This window comes from Apium graveolens, chromosome 3, assembly GCF_009905375.1.
Source record: "Apium graveolens cultivar Ventura chromosome 3, ASM990537v1, whole genome shotgun sequence".
Taxonomy (NCBI): Eukaryota; Viridiplantae; Streptophyta; class Magnoliopsida; order Apiales; family Apiaceae; genus Apium; species Apium graveolens.
The window spans coordinates 65,386,289-65,392,930 of NC_133649.1; positions in this window are offsets into that span (position 1 = coordinate 65,386,289).

Consider the following 6,642-nt stretch of genomic DNA (forward strand, 5'->3'; position numbering starts at 1 on the left):
AGCCCTAATTTCTTAAAACTGTTCTAAGAATCAAACAGCAAAACGAAGGCGTTACCGATCTCTGTTTTCAAAGCTTGAGTAACCAAAACGAAGGATTTGAGGTGTTCTATCAGATTCTGAGCTTATTTATTTTCGAATTTATTTTATTAAAAATATGAATTTTTGTTCGGATGATTATTTGTATGATTTGATGATTGCATGTTGTAGAGCTTGTTTTCCTGATGATTTTCATATGTCATACGTCTGATTTGGAGTTCAATAACATGTTCAAATTTGAGTTTGATTTTCGAATTTTAAAATTAGGGTTTATAACCCGTATGAATGTTCTTAATTAAAATTTGGGGGTTTCTTATTCTGTGATAGATTGATGTTGTGTTATAGTGGGTTATGTTCTCTGTGAAATTTGGAATCTAGTCGTATAAGTTTCATGAACCAACGAGGTCTGTAGAGAAGGGAGTTGTGTTTTGAAGTTTTCCGATGTTCGCCGGAAACTGGAAAATTTCACGGCCAAATTTCGGCCAACTCAGGGATTGTTAGGTTGTTTTGATTGCATGGTTGTGTTCCTGGTAACCTGTAGATGTGATCTGGAGCTTGTGGCAAGGTGAGGAGGCCGGAATCGTGTTCTCCGGCCACCCCTGTGTTTTCCGGCGACGGGATGTAAAATTTACAGTTTGGTCCCTGGACTTTTGGGGACGATACAGTTAGGTCCCTGAAGTTTCCAGACTTTGCAAAAATTGGATTTCTGTTTTAAAAATGTTTAAAAATCATATTTCCTAATTATTTTTATTATAAAAATTCATTTTTAATTTCGGAAAATTTTAAAAATTATTATTTTAATTCCGAAAATTATTTTTAATTCACAAATAAATCTAAATTAATTAGTTAATTAATTTCAGTTAATTTATAATTGATTAATTGGTCAATTAATTCGAAAATTAATTTATTAATTGATTTAATTAATTATTAATTGATTTTAATTAATTATTTAATTAGATTTCATTATTTAAAAATGATTTAAAAATTCTGAAAAATAGTTTTGAGCTTTAAAATATTATTCTAAATTATTTCCAAGGCTCGATAATTATTCTAAAATTATTTCGGAGCCAGAATGGGCCAACCGAACCCTGTTTATTAAACCGAAATTGATCCAACGACCCGTTTTAATTCCGAAAAATGTTTTAAAAATCATTTTAAATACCAGAAAGCCTATATCATTGATTACGTGATGTATTATGTGATATATGTGACTTGTTAATTGACTATCGGTGTATATATTCGGTGTTTACTTGATTATTGCATAACTTTCAATGCGTTAATCGGATTTGGGTAAAACGAAGGGTAGATAGAAGTATGTGTTGAATAGAATTCCATGAGTAAATTATTGATAGATACTTATGATATGTGAGCAGAAGAGGCAAGACGTAGGAAAGGGAAACAGGTAGTTGAGGAGTAAAACGGTTGTGATTGGAAGCGAGTGCAGTGTAGTGACCTAATACCAGGCAAGTATTCTGAACTTTCTCGAGATATTGTAATTCTTGATAGTCTTGTTGACATTGCAAGTGCTTTGAAGCACGGAAACCTAAATCCTGATTTCAGTTATTGTTCTTGAGCCATGAACCATATTCTTTCTAAGCTATTGATTATTGTATACCCAAACACGAACCACAAATCTACGATACTACTCCACAAATACATACAAACTAAATACCAGACACTGAACTGGATTACTATGTACTCAATCCATGATATCTTATGCTTTGAAAGACCAAATCCTTGAAACCCTTTCATTGTTAAACATTTATTGTTGTTAATGATTTCGGTTATTGTTTATTATTGCATATTCTGTTATTATGTTAGAATTGGATTGTTTTTATAAAATTGTGGACCAGATTCGTGGTCAGACCATATAATGGTCAAGTTAGGCCAATGTGTGCCTTGGATCCAGTAGTTAGAGCAATGCTGTGTGCCTTGCTCGGGGTTAGTGCGTGACTGATCAGCAGCCTAACCTTGGTTTTTAAATGAAAAGTATAATATCCAATTCTAAATCCTAATCCATTGTTCACTTGATATCATAATCATATTCATCTGATGATCATTATTCTCAGTTTTGTCATTGTGACTTGCTGAGCTAGTTAGCTCATTTGTGTGATGTTGTTTATATTCTTTCCAGTTAAAAAGGAACCAGTTGGTAAAGAGGATCCCCAGTCCAGCGCGAGAGCTAGGGGTTCAGGTTGAGAAAGCTGAGCTAGTAGGCTTCTTTTGGGATAAGTTAAATTTGTAAAAGTTTGTAATAATGTTTAATACTCAGTTTGAGTTTGAATAGTTGGGATTTGAACGGTTTGTAATATATTAGTGTATTTGGCTTGTGTGCATACTTTAACCTGTTGCGGTCCGTGGTTGTTGGTAAGTAGGGTCACTGCATATATTATTATTATGTTTATTATTGTTATTAGCAGGTTATAATTAAGGTGTGTGTGTGGACCCCAAACTTCTGACCCGGGTTTGGAGGGCGCCACACCTGAGCAAAACTTTCCTATCTTCAAAACAAAGAAGACAAAGACAAGAGCTAGCAAGAAAGTGAAACCAATGATTCTCAAATCCAAGACCCTAGTCAAATCTAAATCCACAGTCAACAAAGGAGATATGTTGTACGTCTGTGACATCAAAGAATTTTATGACATTAACCTCTACTTAGATGAATTGGAAGAAGTTAGAGGAATTGATGTTCACAGACATCTCCCTGAAAGACTGGTATTCAAATACAAGGGAGGAAAAGAGATCATATGCCCACTTCATAGGATCCTTCTAGAAAGCCAATCTGTTCTAATAAAGATCTACTCATCATTCAAAAAGAACTTTGGGTACCATGTTACTTCTAGAAGATTAGTTCTAAAGAAGATTGAGGAGCTGAGGAGTAATAGAGCCAACGATGCACTTCCAAAAACTCTATCTATTCCCTTCACATGAAAGAAAGTGCATTTGAGGCCTTATTGGTTGATGGAATTCAGGTATGAAAAGGGAGTTAGAAGATTTTTCAGATTTGAGGACAAATTGAGTATCTCTAGCAATGAGACTCTATTGGAAATGCAAGAAATGCTAGATCTCTCAGAAACTGATGAACTTGAATTCCATAGACAACTCCAAAATTAGATAGAAGGGAATAACAGGAGGCTTGGGAAGAAACCTACATAATCAAGTAAATAGACTTATCTGCTCCTCTCTCATAATCTTGTACTCATGGTACGGTACCATATGTGGCTGTGCAACCTGTCCCACTGACTCCTGCGACGAAACCCTCGGCATCCCTGCACCCTGTTGTGGTAACCCCAACTGTAAATCCACATCATGCTCACCCATTCCCTCAACTGGGATCATCTGAAATATGTCTAGCTCTAGGGCATATACTGGTATAGGAGGTATAGGAGGTAACACTGGCTGTAACGCCCCCAAATCCGGGGTCAAAGGATTTGGTCGTCACTATAAAACTTCAATCCAAATTAACCTGTTAAATCAATAAGTAAATGCCAGCGGAAGATATTTAGCATAAATGACCCCTAACTACTCCAAGATCTTTTAAGGTTACAGTTCTAGAAACAAGATATCCAAATTCCACAAATAAATTTTCTCTTTCTTTTAAAACTCTTTTCAATAAATTCCAACTCAAAACTAAACCCACTAGTATAACTTCGAAATGAAGTATACTAGGCCCAAATAAAATACAAAACTATAATATAATATAATATAAACAACTTTATACAATAAAACTTACACTAGATCGCAAACCCTGGACCAACCACCTTCCAAGAACTTCTTCTTTGCTTCCTTGAATTACGGAGTTAAACAGCACGAGCTAATCCTCACTGGAGGTTAAATTTAAAAACAGGCAAGTATGAGCGAAAGAAATGCTCAGCAAGTTAATTATAGCATATATATATAGGGTCGTTTTGATATAAAATGGACATCTGCATAAGCGCAGAACATTTTTAAAATCAAATCATAATTGCTGAATCATAAAACTCTTTTTGATACTTTCCAGCGAAAGGCTTCAGCAATACTTTGAATCTTGACGAGAATAAAACTCATAAAACAGTGTTTACGGAAATATTGTAAACAACAACAACAAGAAGCAATGATCATGGAATGAATCATAAACTTTACTTAAAAACGAACTCTTGAAATTAATACTTATTTTGTTGTTATATCAAATTAGATATAAATATGAACTTTGATGCTCACAACATTCCATACTGAAGTCAACATCAATCATCTATACTAATACCACCTTTGATATTTAACAACAACGTAAGTATCAGTAAAAATAAGAAACTGAATCAAAACCACAATTCACTTTAATCCAAAACAGAATCAGTATTTTTAATCCAAAACAGAATCAGTTGATAAATCATTTAGTCTATGAATATCAAAACAATATCATAATTTAGATTGGAATCCTCGAACGACGGTGTGTTGCCGCCGGTGATCAGCCGCGGAGCAACACCGGTATGCCGAAGCATATCCAACTAAACAAAGGGGTACCCAAGGCACATATCGGCCTAGCAAGGTGTTATATCCTGTATAACACATAGCTCACGCTGGACCGCCGCCACGGCCTCTTACGCAACCATCCAATCTTAAAAACATTTTATTGAGAGGGGTCATAATACTCGACACCCTTAAAAACTTTTATTCGCCCTTTCACTTGGGCAGAAAACCGAAACAACGTCATCTTTCTCAAAATCCACAAAATTTATAAATCCGATAATTGGATAAGTAAAATCACTTAGCTACTCTGAACATAGAATAGCTGAAGAATACTTGCATAAACAGAATTATTTAATTCAGCGATATATAAAACATTTATCTATCTTGAACTAAATAGGGAAAGCAATACTTGCGTGATACGATTCAAAATAAATATCACTTGAACAATAAGTGATGATAGAAATACTTGCAAAATGAAATTCGAAATAAACGTCACTTGAATGATAAGTGAGGTTAGGGTACTTGCCTTTGGGTTCTAGCAGTTAGTCACACTCGCAAACACGCATCTATTCTGACATTCTGTCTCAAGACATCACCGTCCTTCTTTTCAACACTTCACCGATATGCTGCTCCTGCGATTGCTAGAAGCCAGATATCCAATACCATTCCATTTCACTCTTTATCCAACGTCTTGCTCCAATCAACTCGAACGATCCGCATCTATAATTAAAAGATATAGCTTTAATTGTCTAATCGATAATCACTCGACGAACTGCGCGTCAAAATCCTATCGTCTACCCATACGATAGCCCACACATAATTGTGACAGACAAATACAGGAATCTTGACCCACGTACGCACATAATTCACATAGCACATAATCACATAATCCACGTATCACATAATTCACCTTACATATAACTCGGTTCGTCAAAACATTCGACTCGGTACGCTTAAAACTGAAATCGGGTGAAGAATATGATTTATCGATAAATAATCGACTCAAAATAACTTGTAAAACAAGCGACCTTTCGAAATAAAAGGATTTGGGTCTCGAAAGTATTTTTAATGAAAGCGGAATATTTTTCTGAGTCTGTACGCGTTCGTTTCGTATTAAACATACGAACGGTTGATTTATAAAAATACCTTATCCTAACACGTAATTAGGTTTCATAAAAATTAATTATATAAACCTCGTTTGATGTCTCCGATAATTATAGGTTACGTTCCCGTATTTTCGGAATTAATTTCCCGAAAATCGGGCAGTGCCTCCTTTGTTTATCGGCCTACCCGTCGACCATCCCGACGTCAAATCAATCACAACACAATCAATCGCAATCCAAAATCCAATCACCAACTTAAATTAACAACGCCGATTCTCAATTCCACAAATTCCAATTAAATACAATTAATAATCGTTGTCATCCGTATTTTACAATTTTTATTCGTATTTTGTATTTTAAATCGTAGGACTCAGAACAACATCATCACCGTCCACCGTCGGCTCGCCGAGGCTCATCGCCGACGGCGGTAAAACCCGGAGGTACCATAAATCGGATTCCAATCCCGGCTTCACCTATTAATTTCCGAATAACCAAAATAATAATTCTAATAATCACAATTTCATTCAAATTTTCTTCACAAAAACTCTCATAATTCGAATATAACTCGAATATACATTAGATAATACTTTGAATTATCCAAGTAACACTGCAACAATTCAGCCAAATTTCTGCAGAACATCATATTTCCCCAATTTAAAACACGATTCAACAACCGGCAACAAAACTTGGCCGGAAGCAACACACACGAACGCACACACCAGGCGTACACACACCCACACACAACACACACACATACACACGCACACACACAACACGATGTATATATACACACAGAGACAATATCACAGGCCCGCCCCTGTTACCTAACCGGAAGACCGGCGGCAACTGGTGGCCGGAGAAACAGAGTAGCATAGCTCACCGGAAACACAAGGCAAAACCGAGGGAAAGAAATAAGTAGAAACCGAGTAGAATAGAAGGAGAAAAAGAGAGATATGTGAGGAAATTGAGAGAGGAATTAGAGATGAGAGGGAGAGATGACAGAGAGATTGGGGATAGATATCGAAAGAGAGATTAGGCCAGGAGGAAGAAAAAAAGA